Source organism: Chelonoidis abingdonii, chromosome 4, assembly GCF_003597395.2.
Source record: "Chelonoidis abingdonii isolate Lonesome George chromosome 4, CheloAbing_2.0, whole genome shotgun sequence".
NCBI lineage: Eukaryota > Metazoa > Chordata > Testudines > Testudinidae > Chelonoidis > Chelonoidis abingdonii.
In genome coordinates this window covers 95,459,173-95,480,331 of record NC_133772.1, presented here as the reverse complement: position 1 = coordinate 95,480,331, position 21,159 = coordinate 95,459,173, and the positions used below count along the sequence as shown (strand labels likewise).

The 21,159-nt window shown below is 43.7% G+C and overlaps 1 protein-coding gene across 1 annotated transcript in view; it reads right to left on the bottom strand.

The window, feature by feature from the left end:
* Positions 1-21,159, bottom strand: part of LOC142046814 (formin-1-like) — a 92,922-nt gene that overhangs the window by 1,559 nt on the left and 70,204 nt on the right. The window lies entirely within an intron of this gene.

Genomic DNA, 21,159 nt, shown 5'->3' with positions numbered 1-21,159 from the left:
CATTTTATTTTCTCACAAATGCTGTATCTGTAATGTAGTTACCTACATTCCTTGGGACTGATCCAGGCAAAAATTGACTTCCTAATAATGGTCCCCCACTGTGGAAGATGCTTGAGTTCACAGCTCACCTGCCAAGATTTTTTTCCCTCTCCTACCTCCTGCGGACTCACTATGCATCCTGATCAGAGGGGACCATGGCACTTCGTAGTGAGATAAGGAAATTCCATTGAGTATAATTAGGGACCCTCCCAAACCCCTATGGCACTTGGGCAAAGATGACTTTGTCTAATGTTGTATCAACACACATTAGTCCTTAAACCCAAAATGGCTTAAAAAGTATAAATAGATGGTTCTTAATCCATAGTGATATGTTCCATAGTAAAGGTAGTATTCTTTTTCTGTTAGCGTACTGCGATTTTCTATGTACAATGGTTCCTATTCCCATCCTTCAAACGGCAAAACCAATAAATCTAATAAAGTGAGTGAATCCTTCAAAGCGTGAACATTTTGAATGATGTATAGAGACACACAGTCTGCCTTTTCTTGTAACTTTACCATAGGTGTGCATGCACACGCATACACGGCACAACAATCTCCATAAATATTCGGATGGAAATATGCATGCTGAACAAACTTTGTTAACTGTTTGCTGCTATACATCACCATTTTGCAGATGGCTTGTGACTGTACATGTAACTGTACACTTTGAATTTAATTTTTGACATCTTTTTAACATGAAACACTGAGGCCGACATTTTCAAACTTAGCACCTAAATAAATATCTTGATTGTCAGAGCTACTAAGTTTTCAGTAACTTCAGGACAACACCGGAGCAATAAACAAATCTATATAAAATTCATTTAAGTCAGAGTATGATGATAATTCAAATAATGGATGCAACATATAATTAAACGGCAAGCAAGCATCAGTGTGGTGGCCAGCAAGAAGGTTATGATATTTTCAAAAGAGGTGAATGTCTAATCCAGTGAAGAGGTTTTATCCTAAGATATTGCAGCTTGGTGCAATTAAGTGTAATGTGATTGAATTTAATTTTCTTGCCAAGAGAGCTAATGCTTAGCCTACAGTGTACACAATTTCTGGCCTTCAAGTCCCAAGCCAGTCTAATTTTATTAAAATCATCACCATATGTTGCAGATATTAAGTTATCCAACTTTAGGTTTGTTTAAAAAAATAAGACATTTATAAATTAGATATAAAATTTGTTCCTGGCATAAATTTGGCCTACCATGCTGTGATGGGTTGCCCCCCACCCCAGTGTGCCATTTGATATACTGGGGTACCACTGAGCCACGAGCCTGGGATCCCTCAGCCTATCCTGCTGAGCCAGGCCCGCAAGCCTCCTCTAGCACACACCCAACTGCAGAAAGACAAACACTGAAATCAGCTCTGCGCGGGAAGACTCAGCTCAGGAATTTCCCAGCACTCAAGTGCACACCCCCTACGGAGTGTAAACCCAAAATTGCATTGTCTTGCACTGCACAGAAATCTGTACAGTGTAAGCTCATGAAAATCGCTCCCTCCCTCAATGTGGAGGAAAATATTCACAGCTTTTTGCCCCCCATTTATGAATTGCACAAACTGGTTTATTTACTACAAAGGATAGATTTTAAGTGATTATAAGGGATAGCAAACAGATCAACGTAGATTCCTGAGCAAATAAAGCAAACACACAAATTACGTTTAATACATTAAAGAAACTGGTTACAAGTAGTAATTTCTCACCCTGGATTTTGTTTTAGGCATTCCTTTCACAGGCCAGACACCTTTTTCAACCCAGGCTCAGCTCTTCACCCCTCCCCGCACCCCCAGTCCTTATTTCTTAGATGTTCTCCACAGTCATCCTGGGTGGGGATTCAATGAAGAAGCAGCCCTGATAAACTCACTTTCCCACCTTAAATAGGATTTACAGATGGTGAGAATCCTTTGTTTCCCAGTTTGATCTCCGCCCCTACTAGTGGAAAAATACTAGGAGGCCAAGATGGGATCCAGTACCAGGTGACATGATCACATAGACTCATAGACTCATAGGTCAGAAGGGACCAATATGATCATCTAGTCTGACCTCCTGCACAAGGCAGGCCACAAAACCCTACCCATACACATTTATAACAACCCCGAACCCATGACTGAGTTATTGAAATCATCAAAATTGAGATTTGAAGACCTCAAGCTGCAGGGAATCCACCAGCAAGCGACCCATGCCCCACGCTGCAGAGGAAGGCGAAAAACCTCCAGGGCCTCTGCCAATCCGCCCTGGAGGAAAATTCCTTCCCGACCCCAAATATGGCGATCAGCTAAACCCTGACAATGTGGGCAAAACTCCCCAGCCAGCAACCGGGCAACAAAAGAATTCTCTCAGTAACTCAGTTTCCCATCCGATCCAACCCAATCCCCCCCAATCACGAGACCATCGGCAGACTATCTGCCGATAATCCAAAATCAATTGCCCAAATTACAACTAGCTCCACTCATAACTCCCTCATATACTTATCAAGCTCTAGTCTTAAAGCAGAATAAGTCTTTTGCCCCACTAACTATCCCTCGGAAGCGTCCAGAACTTTCACCCCTAATGTAGAACCTTCGTCTAATTCAAAGTCTAAACTTCCTAATATCCAGTTTGTACCATTCGTCCTCGTGCTACATTAGTAACTAACTAATATCACTCTCCCTCCTAACAGTTCATGCCCCTGATATATTTAAGCAGAGCAAAGCATATCCCCCGGACGCCTTCTTTTGGCCAGCTGAACAAAGCCAGCTCTTTTGAGTCTCCTTTCATAAGGCAGATTTCCAATTCCTCGATCACCTAGTAGCCGTCTCTGAAACCTGTTCCAGTTTGAATTCATCCATCTTAAACATGGACAAAACCACGAACTGCACACAAATATTCCAGTGGTCTCAACCAGCGCCGTATATAAGGCACTAACCCTCTTCTCCTTGCTGAAATACTCTCAGGATGCTCCTAAACCGCATTTGCCTTTTTTAACAGCCATACTCACATTGCGGCTCATAGTCACACTGCTATCAACGCACCATACCCAAGTCCTTCTCCTCCTCCGTTCTTCCAACTGATTCGTCCCCAACGTATATCTAAAATTCTTAATTATTAATCCCTAATGCATGACCTTGCACTTTTCGCTATTAATATTCATCCTATTAACTATTACTGCCAGTGTACAAGGTGGTCCAGATCTCCTGAAATTATCCCGGTCCTTCTCCCGTGTTAGCACTACCGCCCAGCTTCGTGTCATCGCAAACTTTTTAACACATTCCCGCTCTTTGTGCCAAGGTCAGTAATAAATAGGTTAAATAAGATCGGTCCCAAAACCGATCCTTGAGGGACTCCGCTAGTAACCTCCTTCCAGTCTGACAGTTCACCCTTCAGTACGACCCGCTGGAGTCTCCCCTTTAACCAGTTCCTGGTTAAAGCAGCATCCCAGGAAGTTTCTCAGGAAGGTGGAGATTAACATTTCCAAAATCCCATTGTTCTCTCTAATGGTCCATTAACTAACCAGCCAGACTGATTGCATTTAATCTGGTGGGTGTTCCCCAGGTGCAGACACTTTTGTAATTGATATATATTTAATATTCCTAACTTCAGATGCAGAAATTATACATGCTTACAATTAGGATTATCACATTCAGCAAATCATAATCTTTCCAATGACATCTCACATGACCCATCTTGCATAACATACGTTTTAGTTACGCTATATTCATCTCATAAGCATATTTCTATGAAGAATATGGGGTGTAGTGTCACACGTCTCAGCGCCTAATTTCACATACGGAACCTAATTGCATGGATACATGGAGCCAAGGATTACGGTTTATCATAATGGCCAGAAAAATCTTCAATGTTGTGCAAGGTAAAAGATTTACAACAAGGTTTTGGACTTACGCATCCAATCTGCTTATTTAAGTGCATACATATAGATTTATCTGATACAGGCTCCAATAAGTCAACCCACTTCATAGGTGGCCATTAAATTTTGATTGGTTCCAGAGAAACCAATTTGGCAACAGTAAAATTCAAACGTTTTAACATTTCTAATTTCATTCTCCATCTACTGTCTTCCTTCTTATATTAACATTAAAATACTGCATTAAGATGCTGAGGATTTAACTACAGTCAGAAAGAAAGTGCACTGTCTGGTTCCTTCCACAAACACAGCTAACAATAATAAAGTCCACACTTTCGATGATCGATAAGAGTGTGATTTAACAGAGACCTCTTCACAGCCAGGAACCATTTAGGGAATAGCAGCTGTTGTCTAGGCTTTCTAGTCTATAGTTTAAAAAAAGACCCCATCAAGCTTCACAGTTAGCTGCAGCTTGAATATATAAAATAAATCATACTTCAAAGAGAAGTGAAAGAGAATCTACCTTTCCCAAATGGGTGCAACCTGGTGTCCAAAAAACTGTAAAACCTCAAACCGTGTAACCACTACATCAAGAGAGAACATTTTTAACTCAGATGGCTAAATTTAGGCACCTAAATCCATATTTACATACCTAAGTAAGTGGCCTGATTTTCAGAGGTCATGCACCCTTTTAACTAATAATGAAGTCAGTTTGAACTTGGGAACTGTGAACATATCTTGGGAACTGTGAACATATCTCTGAAAACCAGGCCACGTATTTAGATTATAAAAATATGTATTAATTGCCTAATTTTAAGTGTTCATGTTTCAATATTTTGGCCTTATAGATTAAGAGGAAACTGTTCTTAATGCCCCATTTCTATTTGTACCTATTGCAGACACTTTGGAGAGCTATGCACTGAAAGCAATGTATCATATATAGGTTAATACACAGGTACAACTAAGGCCTGGTTTACATTACAGAGTTAGATCGATGTAAGGCAGCTTACCGATGTAAGTGCCCTACTACACCGACATAATAACTCAACTTCCATGAGAGGTATAGAGATTATGTTGGTGCAGTTAGGGCTATGCAGTGTCCCCATAGAAACTGCAGGTTACTTACATCATCTGTTGGCTGTCATTCTTGTCAATTTCATGGCTCCAGCCATGAAATTGACAAGAAAGCCGCTCCCAGCCAGGCTCTCAGCGGGGAACAGGGAGATGAGCAGGGCCCCCAGAGGATTCAGGGGGCCTGGGGCAAAGCAATTTCGGGGGCCCCTTCCATAAAAAAAAATTGCAATACTATACAATACTATTGTCTCGTGGGGGGCCCTGTGGGGCCCGGGGCAAATTGCCCCACTTGCTCCCCCCACCATGGGTAGCCCTGGGAAAAATAAACCTTCTGCATCTTGGCACAAACCCAGTTGTGAGAAAACTTGTTTACAAGGCATCACTGGTTCTCAGCATCAGCTAGTGCTAAAAGGAACTAAAGCTCATTAAAAGGGTTGGACAAATATTTTCCGTCAAAACTTTTTTGGATCGAGAACTAGAGGTTTTTAAAAAGCAGAAAAAAATCATGGACAATGTCTGCTTTCCTTCAAAATTTGTTGTGTTTTTTTTAATTGAAAAGCTGAAAGTAGTCTGCCAAAACCTGAATATGGTTTGGGGTTTCAGAAGTGTGTGGCCAAATCTAGGCCATATGATAAAACCGAAATCCACTGAATCCAATGTATAACAATGCAATAAGGTTCCGTAATGTGAAAATTAGGGAAAAACAGATGAGAACTGTGACAACCCCCCATATTTTGTAGAGATGAAATAGATAGAGGAATGCCAATGGGCAGGTGAGAGTCATTGGAAAGATTATGATTTGGCTGAATGTGATATCCTAATGTAAGAAGAATTTCTGCATCTGAAAGTTAGGAATATTAATATAATTCAATTACAAAAGGTCTGCACCTGGGGACACCCACAATTAAATGCATCATCTGGCTGGTTCTAGTTAATGAACCATAGAAGAGAACAATGGCGATTTTGGAAATGTTAACTACACCTCCTGAGTAAACTCCCTGGGATGCGCTTTAACCAGGAACTGGTTAAAGGGGAGAACTCCAGCGGTCGTACTGAAGGGTGAACTGTTAGACCTGGAAGGAGTTTAGCGGAGTCCACTCAACGGATCGGTTTGGGACCGATCTTAATTTAAACCTATTATTACTGACTTGGGCACAAAGAGCGGGAATGTGTTCAATAAAGTTTGCGGATGACACGAAGCGGGGGGGTATTGCTAACACGGCAGAGGACCGGCATACTATTCAGGAAGATACGGACCACCTTGTACACTGGAGTAATAGTAATAGGATGAAATATATAGCGAAAAGTGCATAGGTCAATGCACTTAGGGATTAAAATAATAAGAATTTTAGATATAACGTTGGGGACGCATCAGTTGGAAACGACGGAGGAGAGAAGGAGCCTTGGGTATTGTTGATAGCATGGATGACTATGAGCGCCAATGTGAATGCTGATTAACAAAGCAAATGCGGTGTGTAGGATGCATCCGACGAGTATCTTCAGAAGCAGGAGAAGGAGGGTGTAGTGCTGTATATACGGCGCCTGGTGAGACCCACCTGGAAAATTGTGTGCATTCTGGTGCCCAGTGTGTAAGAAAGGATGAATTTTCAAACTGAGAACAGGTTCATGAGACCGGGACTACTAGGAATGAATACCGAGGAGGAATCCTGCTAAAATAGCGTAGACCCAACAGAGCTGGCTTGTCAGGTCCTGGCTCCCAAAAGAAGAGTCCGGGGGGATATGCTGCTCTGTACTTAGATAATGAATCAGCGCGGATTTAACGTTAGGGAGGGAGAGGGAAATTATTAAAAGTTTAGTAACTCAAAGTAGGCAGAGGAACGAATGGGTACAAACCGGATATACGGAGTTTAGACGGTTAAGAAATAATAGACGAAGGTTTCTAACATGCATCCATAGGGGAAGTGAAGTTCGGACGGGCCCATCCGAGGGAAAGTAGTGAGTGGGGCAAATAGACTCTGTACATCTGGCTTATAGACTAAGCTGAAACACGAGATATATCGCCAGGGCGATTTATGAGGGGGGAGGTTTAATCCTCTGAGGCTTGATTTGATTATCGGCAGATAAGTCAGCACGAATTGGTCTGTGAGGGGATGTTGGATGGGATTGCGGGAACTGCAGTTTAACTGCAGAGAATGATTCATTTCGGCGCGGTGAGCTGCTGGGAGTAAGTCTAGCCACATCAGACCTCAGGGATTCACGCTGAGTCGCCATATTTGGGGTCGGGAAGGAATTTTCTCACAGGCGGACCTTGGTTATAAGCCATGGAGGCCTACTTTATCGCCATCAATGCAAGGTGGATACGGGGCAGGGTCGTCTTGCTCGGCTAGATCCTCGTTACCCTGCAAGCTGAGGTCTTCACAACTCACTCAAGTTTGGCATGACTAATAACTCAGCTCTGGCGTTTCGGTGAGGTGTTATACAACTGTGGTATGGGAGGGTTCTTCCTGTGGGCTGCCCATGTTGCAGAGAATAGAGGTCGAGCATCCCTATATGATCACTTATTTTGAGTGTACAAATCAGATCCTATGAGTATATGAGGCCATGTGATCATGCTAGCCGTGGGACTAGAGGCATCCCCATATTGAGACTCCTTAAGAGGGGTGCTAGACTCCAACAAATCCAGGTGTTCCAACTAGTAGGGCGGAGATACAACCTGGAACATGGCACTTACTACCATACTGTAAATCCTATTAAGAGGGAAGTGAGTTTGACGAGGGACCTTGCTTAATATCAACTCTGACCATTCCCCCCAGGATACTGTGGCCAGAACCTATCTATGAACGCATGAGGATAGAGGGACTATGGGTGCGGTGATTCAGGGTGAAGAGCTGCATGCACTGGGGAAAGAAGGTGTCGGGCGCCAACTCTGAGTTTACAGGGAGGGCGGTTAACAAAATCCAGGTAGTAGAAGCTTACTACTGTCACAAAACCCAGTTTCTTTAATGCTACATTAAAAAACGTTACAGTTGACTGATGGTGTGTGCGTGGATTTCACTAGTATGCTCACGTGAAAATCCTAAAGATTGATCTGCTTATGAGTACCCTATCCTTATCATCACTTAAAATCTATCTTCTGTAGTAAAATAAACCAGTTGTGCAATTCATAAAATGGGGGCAAAAAAGCTGTGATATTTTCCTACCACATTGGAGGGAGGGAGCGATGTTTCATGACTTACACTGGACAGATCTCTGTGCATGCAAGACAATGCAATTTTGGGTTTACACTCCGTAGGGGGTGTGCAACTTGAGTGGCTGGGAAATTCCCTGAGGCTCAAGAGGGCGCGTCCTCCTAGGTATCACCTCCGGGCCGTTCCACTGGATGGTCACGTTAAATTCTATTAAACCTAGTGGTAACCTTTGGGCAACTTTCCTAATAATCACAAATTACTAACTCAACGTGTACAGGTGGTCCATCTTCCGAATATATTCCGCCGATGCTTCTCCGTGGTTAGCAAACCCCCAGCTCCGTTCAATCGCAAACTTTATTAAACACAGACAAGCATTCCCCCTTTGTGCCAAGGTATCAATAAGTTAAAATAAGATCGTCCCAAAACCGATCCTTGACTCCGCTAGTAACCTCTTCAGTCTGACAGTTCACCCTCATGACCGCGATCCCCATTAATCCAGTCTGGTTAAATAAGACAGCATCCAGAGTTTCTCAGAAGGTGGAGATTAACATGTCAAAATCCCATGTCTTCTATGGCCATAACTACCAGCAGTGGAGGCATTAATGGTGGGTGTTCCCAGGTGAGACACTGTAATGATATATAGTAATATTCCTACTCAGATGCAGAAATTAAAACAAACATGCTACTAGGATTATCACATCAGCAAAATCATCAAACTTTCCAATGAAACTCACAGACCACGCAAACAATACGTTTAGTACATTCATCTCATAGCAATTTCATGAAGATAGGGTGTAGTGGAACGTTCAGCGCCTATTCACATACGACAACTAATGGCATTCTGACCAGTACGGTTACAACGCAAAAAATCTCATGTGTCAGTAAGATGTAAACAAGATTTGGACTTACGCTCAATCGTTAAAGTGCATACATGAGAGTATCGGACAGCTCAAAGTGTATTCTCATTCAAGTGCCATAAATTTGATGGTTCCAGAGAACCATTGGCAAGTAAAATTCAACGTGTAACATTTCTATTTCATTCCATTACTGCTCTCTATAACATAAGACGCACTTAAGAAGTTACTAACGTCAGCAGAACGTGCCTGCGTTCCTTCAACAAACCAGCTAACAAAAATAAGTCCACATCTTCGATAACGAAGGGGATTGAACAAGAGCGCACAGCCGGCATTAGGGAAAGCAGCTGTTGTCTAGGTTCGACAGTAAAAAAAAACCCATCAACCACAGTACTGCAGCTGAATAAAAACTACTAAAGAGAAGGGAAGAACACACCACAGCATGTGCACCCAGCGCTCAACGCACCTAACGTAAACTAATCAAAGGACCATTTTAACTACAGATGCTATTAAGGCCTAAATCAATTAATACTAGATAGATGGCCTGATTCAAGGTCATGCACTTTAACTAATGAATCAGTTTGAACTGGAACGTGACATTCTGGAATTGAACATCTCTAAAACCAGAGCCACATATTATATATAAAAATATGTAATTGGCCATTAAGTTTATGAAATGTATAGTTAATCATGTGTGGCCTTATAGAAGAAGAGAATAAGTCATTAAAAGCAAGTCCACGCCACTTATTGTCCATTGCAGAACACCCCCATATGGAGAAGGCAATGGCCGAGAGATTATATAGGTTAATCCATACAACTAAGCTGGTTACATACAGATTATCGAGAAAGGCAGCTTACCGATGATGCCTAACACCGACATAATATAACATCCATGAGAGGTATAGAGATTATGTTGGTGCAGTTAGGCTAGCAGCTGCCCAAGAAACATGCAGGTCGTACTAGCTAACTGTGCTGTCATTCTAGCAGAATCATGCCAGCATGAAATTAACAAGAAAGCCTCCAGCCAGGCTCCAGCGGAACAGGGAGATAGCAGGCCCCCAGAGGAGTGAGGGCCTGGCAAAGCAATTTGGCCCCTCACACACATAAAGAAAATTGCAATACAACAAACATGTCTACGTGGGGGCCCTGTGGGCCGGGCAAATTGCCACTGCTCTCCCACCAATGGGGAGCCCTGGGAAACATAAATCTTCTAGCTCTTGGCACACCAGTGTGAAAAAACTGTTTACAAGGACACTGGTCTAGCACCCTCCATAAAAGAACGAAATATAAGGGTGCAAATATTTCGCAAAACTTGTGATCGAGAACAGAGTTATTGAGAAACAGCAGAAAAAACATGAAAACATGTCGCTTCCTCAAAATTGGTTGTTAATTGAAAGCTGAAGTAGCTGCAAACTGAAGAGGTGGGGTTCAAGAAGGGTGGCAATATTCTGCTTGCTGTTTGAATTTTAAAGAACAATAAAAAATTTGCTAAAAAACCAAAGACTTGGAACAACGACACTGTAGCAAACTGACCCAATCCCGGCAGAGATTTCGAGTTCGATATCCGGCTAGCTTCCTTGACCAATTGCTTCCATAATTTGGTTCCATTAGCATACAGAAACAAGAACGTCGACGGGCAACCAAAGGGTTATCCAGTATACTCACCGACAATGGCCAATCACTGCCAGAGATGAAACCTAAAGACATTGAGATAAAGTTTGTATCTCCTTAGCCGACCATCTCATCTCACCTCTGACAAATAGAGCAGGGACACCATCTTACCACCAAGATTAGCTCATATGGACTTATCTCTGCATTTCTTCTAGAGACTGCTCAGATCTCTCACAAACGAAGATGTTACTGTGGGTTTCGTATATAAGCTACGTACATACTCACAACTGAGATTTGAGAAGCTGGTTCCAAAATCGGGATGGCGTGTGACTGAAATGCCAAAATAGCGCATGCATGTGAATGGAAACAGTGTAAAAATAAATTAACCCGGGGTTCTCAAACTGGGGGTTGTGAGCGTCAGTCTCACCTAAACCTGCTTTGGCCCTACGCAGCATTTATAAAGTGTTAAAATGGCATGAAAAAAGTGGTGTTCAATCTTCATTATAAGGGGGGTCCACCAAGAGGGTTGCATGGAAAGGTCAACCAGTACAAAGTTGGAGAACCACTGAATAACCCTTGAAGCCTCAGGGAATGCAGACGAGGGGGTCTCCCTCTGGTAGGGTGGAAATGATTAGCTCTTCTCATGTATCCCCCCCCAGTGGCTATTTAAATCGAAGCTAACCTCCCCTGACAGAATCTCCCTATGGCAACAAATTAAATATAGACTATAATTTGGCATTTGAGAAGTGAAAGGGATGGTAGCCCTAATGGAAAAGCTAACAGCTTGGCTCTTCTGTAAGCCTCAAACTGCTGAATGAGCTTTAGGGTAGGGAAGGCTGTGCCTCCCAAACAGCCTGGCCCTGCCCTCTATCTGACCCCCACCCACTTCCTGCCCTCCAACTACCCGCCCCCCTCAGAATCCCCAACCCATCCAGCTCGTCGCCTCACTGTCCCCTAGAGACTCCACCACCACGATCACCCCGGGACCCCACTCCTGCTCCCTGTCCCCTGACTGCCCCGACCCCTATCCACCCCACACCCCGCTGAGTCCTGCCAGACCCCTGGTACGCCCACAATCCAACTCCCCCCCCATTCCCTGTCCCCTGACTGCCCCCCTCAACCTCTGCCTCCTCCCTGTCCCCTGACTGTCCCTGAGACTCCCTGCCCCTTAGCCAACCCCCTCGGTCCCAGCCCCTTACCCCCAGCTCCCCCTCACCTGGAGCCTCAGCACAACCAGGACCTTCCCTGGACAGAGGCAGCTTGTCTCCGGTGAGGTCCCTGAACTCCGCCCCACTCAGAGCCGCATGGTAAGGGGGCAGGGCTGTGAGCTACAGCGGGGCCTGAGCTTCCTCCACTCGGGGTAGAGCTCACAGCTCCGCCCCCTTACCACGCGGCTCTGAGCGGGGCAGAGCTCAGGGGCCCCGCTGGAGCCACGCTGAAGCTGTCCGGGACGCTACTGGATGTGCTGAGGCTCTGGGAGGGGCAGAGGTGGGGCAGGCCAGGCCGGTGAGGGAGCCTCAGCCATTCTCGTGGGGGCCCCTGCGGAGCCCGGGGCCTGGGGAAGTTGCCCCACTTGACCCCCTCGGGGCAGCCCTGGAGATGAGAGCCTTGGGGGCTGCTGTGCTCCCAACAGGGAGTGGGGAGCTAAAAGCAAGGGTGGAGGGAGCCAGGCTCCCAGTGGGGAGCTGTGCACAGAGTTGAGAGCCTGGGCTCTCAGCCTCCCCCCCCTCACTGCCCCTCTTAAGTCAGTGGAAGCACTCCTGGTGAGGAAACACAACGCCGACAGAAGGAGGGTAGTGTGGACATGAACCACTGCAGTAGTTACTGCAGTGGCTGTAAGTCAACTTAACACAGGTCGACTTAAGTTTGTAGTATAGACATGCCCTAAGTGTACTGAGGATGGAGTTCCACAATTGAGCATCCTGGTTTTATGAGTTATTTAAAACTGTCACAGTTATTAACTTTATTTTTTTACTTTTTAAAAAAAAGTATGTTTTAAAAATATTTAGACTTCAGTTCTCAAAGCATTACATGAATATTAAACAATATCCTTCTACATTTTTAGATAGGAATTCGAATGTTCAGGATACACTAGATATAAAATGAAAAACGAATATCATAGTATTTTGTTGTAATGTAGCGGCTCATGTTCAGAATGTAAAAATACCTGCACCAAATAAAACTGATCCTATTCTACTTTTCCTTTTGCATTACACACATTTAGATTAAATATGCATACTACCTGAGTCCATATATAAAAGAATCACCAACTACAGTTATTAACATTAATAGACTTTGAAATTAAGGCTATGGCTACACTTACAGCTGTACAGCGCTGGGAGTTACAGCTGTCTTCGTACAGCTGTGTACGGACAGTGCTGCAGTGTGGCCACACTGACAGCTACAGCGCTGCAGTGTGGCCACATTTGCAGTGCTGTTGGGAGTGGTGCATTGTGGGCAGCTATCCCACAGAATACCTCGTCCCATTTTGGCGCCGTGGGTGTGGGAAGGGGACAGAAGGGTGCGGGTCATTCCGCTTCCTGTCCCAACGCCCTGTGGTGCATCGCTTCACATCCCAGCAGTTTGGCGCCATTGTGAGTCTCTGTGCAGCACGATTTCTGTGGGAAATGGAGCCCGAGCTGCTGAGGACTTTGCTGATGAGTGTCGCCAGCATATCACATTTGGCAGTCGAGCTATTCCTTCAGCTCCAAAGTGACAGTGCAGCGAGACCAACGATGATACAAGCCCTGACGGTGTGACACTAAATGCTCTTGCAGTAATGAAAGCTCAGCACAGTGAACAATGAGACTCGGGAAACAAGAACTGAGGGGGGAATCACATCGCATGAATCTGGATATAGCAGGGCTGCAGAACTTTCGGAGAAAAGCCCATTTCATGGACTGGGTGAGGAGTCGCCCCTAACCCGCAGCGCAAGACACAACGAGAGCTGCCTCCGGTGGAGAAGCAAGGTGGCTATATCAATCGGAAGCTGGCAACTCAGGCAGCTACAATCGGTCGCGAACCAGTTTGGATGCGAAAGTCGACCGTTGGAATCGGGATGCAGGTTGCAGGACCATTAAACGCATCCTGCTAAGAAGAACCGGACTCTGCGGAACGTGCAGGACATCTCTGGATGGCTTTGCACAATGGGTTTTCCCTAATGTGGAGGGGCGATAGATGGGACGCATATTCATTCGGCACAACCCCACGAGATCCGAGTAACATGTAATCAGAAGGGGTAGTTCTTATAGTTTCAGGCGCCTGTGATACCGTGGACGTTTCATTGACATTCACGCGGGCCTGGAAAGGTGCATGATGCACGCATCTTTCAGACACGGCGTTCAAAGCTGCAAGCGGGACATTTTTCCAGACAGGAAGATCACAGTAGGGGACGTGAAAAGCCCCCGTTGTGATCCTATGGAGACTCCCGCTACCGTAATGCCTTGGCTCATAAACCATATACAGGGAAGCTTGACAGGAGCAAGGACCACGTTCAACTACAGGCTGAGTCAGAGCCAAAATGACTGTGGATGTGCTTCCTGCCGTTCAAGGGCCGTGGAGATCTCTTATGGGACTAGACACTTGGGGGAAACGCAGTAATCCCCTGTGGTTATATCTGGCGTGCTGGAAACCTCCAATAATATTGTGAAGTAAGGGTGAAACAGTCAGTCAGGAATGGACCTCAGAGGTCTAACGCCTGGATGTTGAATTGCAACAGCCAGAGAGCAGGGCTACTAAAGGCCCAGCCACTAGATGCTACAGGATTTAGGAATGCCTTGAGGGAGGATCTGAGGGAAAGCCAACAGTAATGTTTGGTGCCTTGCACGGGAGGAAGTGCAGTGGTTTACAATGATTTGCAGTGCCTGTTTTTCCTTGGGGTTACAAGTATCCTTTCACTTTCTGCAATAATAAACAACTGTTTTAAAAGCAAGAACATCATTTATTGAAAAGAAAGTAAGTAAAGGGCAGGGGTTAGGGATGCGTGAAACTGTACAGTCAGAGGTTTGAATATGTCCTGCTCTGGAGTGCTGATGCAATGACTGCTTGCACTTCAGGATGAAAAGCTGTGCATGGTGATGGGGTTGAGTGCAGAAGAGGTCGTAGTGTCTCTGCTGTAAGGTGAATGTTACAGGTCTGGGGCAGCTGGTGGGGTAAAGACCTGTGATGCTGTGAGAAGGGGTTTTGGCTGACAGGGGCACAAGGAAGAGCTTTGATATGTGGGGGCGGGGATGAAGCAAGTAGTGCTCTGCCTGGCATGCTAAGTGACTGCAATACAGTTGTTTGGTTGCCAGGAGGCCTTATTCAGCTTGCTTCGTGCTTTTCTTCTTAGCCATCTTTCTCCTCTTTTGTTAACCTTTTTTCAATCTTGCTGCATTTTCTCTTCCAGTTCCGGCAGCCTTTTTGCTACCTCTCTGGCAGACTGATTCACAACAGCTATCACCAAATCTTCTTAACTTTTTCTTTTGGCTTTTCCTCAGGTTATTTGTTTATGCTTTTCCAGTCAGTCTATGATAGGGCCGTCGATTAGTAGACTAGTCAAGACAGATGCAAAATTAGATAAAAAGAACAAAATTGAATCGAAGGACTTACGTCAAATTAGGAAAAAGAAAAGACTAAAATATTTGAAACTTTAATAGAGAGCAGCATTGTGTAATTAATCACAGAGTCTCACATTATGTCATACTTTCCACCATACAATACATCAAGTCTGACAGATGTCAGTCACACGTTGTTTATATTGGAAAGTTGAGCACGGTGATGATAAGGAGGAATTGAGTGTCAGAGTTAATTAATTCTTGAAGCCATAATGCTGCGCCAGCGCGGCTCACCTGGGAAGGGGATGATTGGTTCAGGCTGCACTGGTTTTCTGTGCACTGGGAAACAGAGCAGCGGCGGGGGATCCTGCACTGACACGTATGCCCGTACAGGTTTTCCACAGGAGTTATATCTTGAGATATATTCTCACTGCTGGCGGGTTATCGATTGGGAAAGAAGGGAAGTATCTTCTACAGCAATGCAGATTCGCCCTGGCCCCTATTGCAGCTGCCTGTGTGGCAGTTCTAATGGTCCCTCACCCCGCGGCACAAGTGTGGCATCGGACACGTTTAGCTGTCTGGGACAGTAGGACCACTATGTGCTTCCCTGATAATTCTTGCGGCAATCGCGCGGATTTGAGTTTTTCACACGCTCTGGCAGTGAAATTTTACTTTTGGAAGGAGATTAACAGAGGCGATTTAGCTGCGACGCGTGTATGACCACCATCATGGGCGTTATCCTCCATCTAGGCAATGCTGCATTGCAGCCATAACCCTCGCCTCCTATCCCGAAACGTTTTCCATCTTGAATTAAAAGCTGCTTAGCCGGGAACACCGCTCCTTGCTCTTTTTCACCATCTAAGTTCCAGCTGCTGCAACTGGCTAGCTTCCTCCTGGCTTGAGAAGAGCTCGTGGGTTGGATGTGTCGTGGCAGTGTGGCTAATTGGTTTGCTTGTGTTTGTGTTGGGGCCTGATTGAGGCGGCACTGTCTGGTGGGCCTTTTGGTGGTTTGGTTTGGGGACTGGCTGCATTCTTCCTGGGACTCCGGGGTGTCTCCCCCACCCAGTACCCTCACTCTCGGTCTCGGTTTCCTCCCCCCCCTCCACCTCCCTCTCCTCTCCCTGCTCTGAACTGTCCAACGTGGTCCTCGGATTGGCAGTGGGGTCATCCCCAAGTATCGCGTCCAGCTCCTTGTAAAAACGGCAGGTCGTGGGGGCAGCACCTGAGCGGTGGTTTCCCCCGCGGGCTTTGCAATAGGCACTTCAGCTCCTTTACTTTAACCCTGCACTGCACCGCATCCTGGTCATGGCCCCTTTCCAGCATGGCCTTTGATATCTGCCCATAGCTATCATAATTCCTATGGCTGGAGTGCAGCTGTGACTGCACAGCTTCCTCACCAAAAACACTGATGAGGTCCATCAACTCACCATTGCTCCATGCTAGGGCTCGTTTGGGGCGTGGAGGCATGGTCACTGATTGATTGCACTCCACACCTGGCTGAGCAAACAGGAAGGGGATTTTTAAAATTCCGGGGGCATTTAAAGGGCGGGTCACCTGAGGCCAGGGCACAGAGTGCGAACTGATGAGCAGAGTGGCTGAACAGGTATTCTGGGATACCTCCTAATACCCTGGAGGTCAATTACAGCGCTTTTGGTGGCCACACTTGACGAGCAGCGCTGCATCACCCGCACTGCAATCGTTATACCCCAAGCAGACCAGGTGTACAGCCAGCGCTGCAGCCAGGGAGTTGCAGTGCTGGATGTGCATTGCAGGTGTGGATAGTTACTAAGTTGCAGCGCTGTAAACCCACCACCAGCACTGCAACTCTCCAGTGTAGCCAAGCCCTAAGTCTCATGAACAGGAGAGACCAAGTGGAGTATTCTAAAATGTAGTTTTAGTCAGACACAAACACACATCATATTAGTAGCATGTGGTTTTGACTGATTAATGAGCCCTGCTCACTATCACAACTAACACTCAGAATAAGACTCTTATAGCCAAAGATAGCAATTCTAATTAGATTACCAATGGTAGTGTACTTAACTCACCTAAACTAAAAGTCTTTCTGCATATTTTACCCAATTGTGTTAAGACATTCAGGTTCTAGACAGCACTATTACAGGACCAGATTGTAATCTGGATTTGCTGGTATTAAAACCAAATATATATGCTGAGTTAAGGTATCTTAGATATCTTCAATGTATCTTAGATGATAATTCTGTGTTTATATATTTAATAAAGCACCTTTCTCATATGGTAGCCCAATACCCAATACGTACGATGAAAACAATGATGGTAATATACTTTTCACTCTGATATTTTAAAAACAACGGATAAGAAATGTGAATATTTAATCTTATGTAGTCATTTATTTTTACCAAATGCATGCATAAGTTTTCAGAGCTGTAACATAAATTCTTTTTCACTGAATAATTAGTAATTAGATAGCACAACCCTGCAGTAGTTTCAACCAAATAAAGTTATTCAGAGCCAGCCCTAATGTAAACACTGACAATTAGAAAAATTATGATCATATTTTAAATACAAGCATTTTGCATTTTCAAGTCTGTTGAATTATGCACTCTTGAGATGGAAATAAAATAATATTTAAAATTGTAAAGTTAAGTGCTCGAGACACAAAAGGAGCGAATAGGTACAAAATACCAACTTGAGAATGAAAATTTTGCATCATCCTGAGTGAAAGAACTGGAATGATTGGACTTATTTTTATGGAACTGCATGTAATATCAGAGGTTAGTTTAAATCAGATTGTGTTAAATAATATTGTATTAAGCAGAGAACACACAGATTTTGATTTCAAGTTGAAAGTTGCTTATAAGAGCTACCTGAAGTTAATTAACAATGTCTAGATAAGATTTGCAAATAATGTTGGCATCCTATATATAGTATATGCTAAAGACAAATGCTTTTTCCTACAAAATATTACTAATAAACAATATACAAATTGCATCTCTTACGTTTCATAACAATGTAATTGTTACTGTACTGTATAATGCAAAAGAGGAAAGAAGAGTGTACTGTTCTCAGCTCACATGCTGCATAGGTATTCAAACATGCGGAAGCCAAATCATGGACAAATGCCGATGCCTTTCCAGGCTCAAAGTCACAGTACTTAACATTAAAAGCAAACAATGTGTTAGCTCTGATCCAGTTCAAATGTAATCTTGACAAGCTCTAAAATAACATCAGTATTTCTGAAAGATCTCATACTTCTCATACAATCATAGAAGATTAGGGTTGGAAGAGACCTCAGGAGGTCAGCTAGTCCAACCCCTTGCTCAAAGCAGGACCAACCCCAACTAAATCATCCCAGCCAAGGCTCTGTCAAGCTGGCCTGGGCCTTAAAAACCTCTAAAGATGGAAATTCTACAAGTAAAGTGTTTTGGATTGGCTTCTGGGTCACCAGAATAGGAGGTTGACTGTCTATTCATTTTATGTCCTGCTCTTGCAAACTCTTATTCCGTAAAATAATCTCATTAACTTCAATGGAAATATTCAACTGAATAAATTCTCCTCTTGGGGTTGCAGGTCTTATACCAGTACAGTTTTTGTATATTAAAACAATGGAGGAGGCATATGTCATACTCCAAAATCTGTGCTTTGGAAAATGAAGGGATGGGAAATGAGCACAATAGCCTCATCTATCATAGTGTCTGGGAGGATTCCAAATGCAATAGTATAATAGTCATATAGATATCAAGTCAAGGGTTTTCCATAAAGCAGAAAGTAATAAAATGAAACAAGAAATGCACATCAAAAAGGCCTTGACAAAAATAAATTTGGTTTTCTGAAAACTAGTTAGAATGTATTCGTCAATCAATTACTTAATTACGCAAAGCATAGCAATTTTATCCAGTGAAGGAATTAATCAGAATATTATCATTCTTTTTTTTTCTCTAAATGGTGACTTTAGAATTCTTATTTGCCCTAAGGTATCAAATTCTCCGGAGATTAAGTACACTGTAGACATGACATATTTCATGACTAGCGGGTCCAAAGTCATTTTCACAATCTTGTTTACACAGAACATGCTCCCTGAGAAATGTTTTGCTGTATAAATGTGGGATAGCTTAATGAAACTGAAAATGGCTCTAAAGTTATACTGAATTTTGTGGATTCACTTTAATTCTAAGAGTTAAGCAATTGCTTCTCTACAGCAATCAAGCTGTATTAGATTACATTTTATTAGAAAAATATTAGTTATGACAGTATTTATTTAATATGCATTCAAGGGTTTAGCTTCTTGAGTTAATGCTTTAACTATTCAGTGGTTGTGTCTTAATTCTCTGTGTCACAAACTGAAAGAAACCTGCTCTGAACCTTAGTTCTTGCTCCCAGTAATACTCAACAGTATTAATCAACAAAGAGAAAGCAGCAAAATTCCAAGGTATCAGACATGCTAGTGTGAGGTTGATTGCTTGTAGGAAATTATGTTCTGTTGAGCAGAGAAAACAATTCAATATCAATTAAGAACTGAGTCAACTACGGGATACAGACATACAATAGCCAGGAACTGCTTCAGCACTGTCTTCTGCTTAATTTCACTATAGAATGATGCTGTACTTTGCCTAATATTTGAATATATCTCAAACAGAGAAAAAAGTTAAAATTGGAAGTTATATATTATATTAAATATTCAGAATTTTGCTCTGTTGGACAAGAATAAATCAAGAATAATTTGTGATAGCAGAAGCAGCAGAATCCCCTCTGTTATGATCTTGGACTTTGCTAAATAACTAAACCAGTGAATGAGAAGGGAATAAAACTTCAATAAAACAAACTGGAGCATTTCTCTGGTGAACAGCTGCACACTACCATACAGTGTTCCCAACCCCTTCCTCCAGGACATATCTCCAAATTCCCACAGTCACAACACAGTCCCTTTTGAGGGTACGTCTCCAATCACAATTTTTCATAACCATATCTCTACACCCTAAGTTTAGGATGCACATGTATTTCCATTCTGCGTGCCTGTTTTCAGTCACTTAGCACTTTTCAAAACTTTCAGTGCTTGGGCTGAGATTTTTCAAGCTTGGTCACTAACTATTTTAGCAAAAACAGTTTAAACATATCTAGCAAGAGGAGGGGAAAAACACTTTCCTCCATTAAATAAATATACCTTGCAACATTTTGTGACTAGTTCTATAACTAAAACAACTGATAGAAACCTTACATGAAAATAGTCTTTACTAAAGACTGACAGGTATTGTTTTGATTTAAACGTTCTGCGCCCTGGTGAAAGGCACATTTTGCGCAGAAAAGCCCAGAGGGCATGGGGGAAGAAATCTGGAAACTAGGGAGACACTGAAATTGCAAAATGATTTGCACTGAAAGCTTTATTCACACTGAATAAAATTTTCCCAACTCAAGAAAACTGTAGACGTTGAGCTAGGCACTTTGGACAACAGCATAAGACTCCCACTGGTTCACCAGAACTGATCTTTTCCACCCTATGGATGTCAATAAGACTGCACACCCTCCCTTCCCACCTGCCCAATCAGGTTTGAACTAAGCCACAATGAGTTTGTTGTCTGTCTGTTGTGTGCTTGCTGCTTTCCATGTGCCTGCTTGACTGAAGTTTATAAGGTGGTCTTTGGGGGCTGTGTGCTGAGCCTAGTGACTTGCTAGGCAAGGCTGAGAGCTCCTTAATGAGGCTTTGATCCCTAATCCCTTTAGGAGCCCTTAACCAGGGGGTAGGGCTACTCAGGCAGACCAGGGGTTTTAAAAGCCAGCTCCAAAGCGACCCTATGAGTTAGAGAATAGGAGCAGCAAATGGGAGTTTGGCAAGGCAGTTTAGAGGAGGAGCGAGAGACCCAGAAATGCCTAACATTCTCTAAACTTAGGCCAAACACCCCACACACCAAAAACAAAACAAAACAAAAAATCTGCAAGAGTAGAAATAATGCAGAGTTTTAATATAAACATTCAAGGTCTGGCCCACCATCAACTCAGGGTAATGGCTGTAGGAGCAGGCACTGTTGTCAGCAACACCCTTCTCCAAGAGCTAAGGTTTAAATGGCTGTTCTCCTCCCAG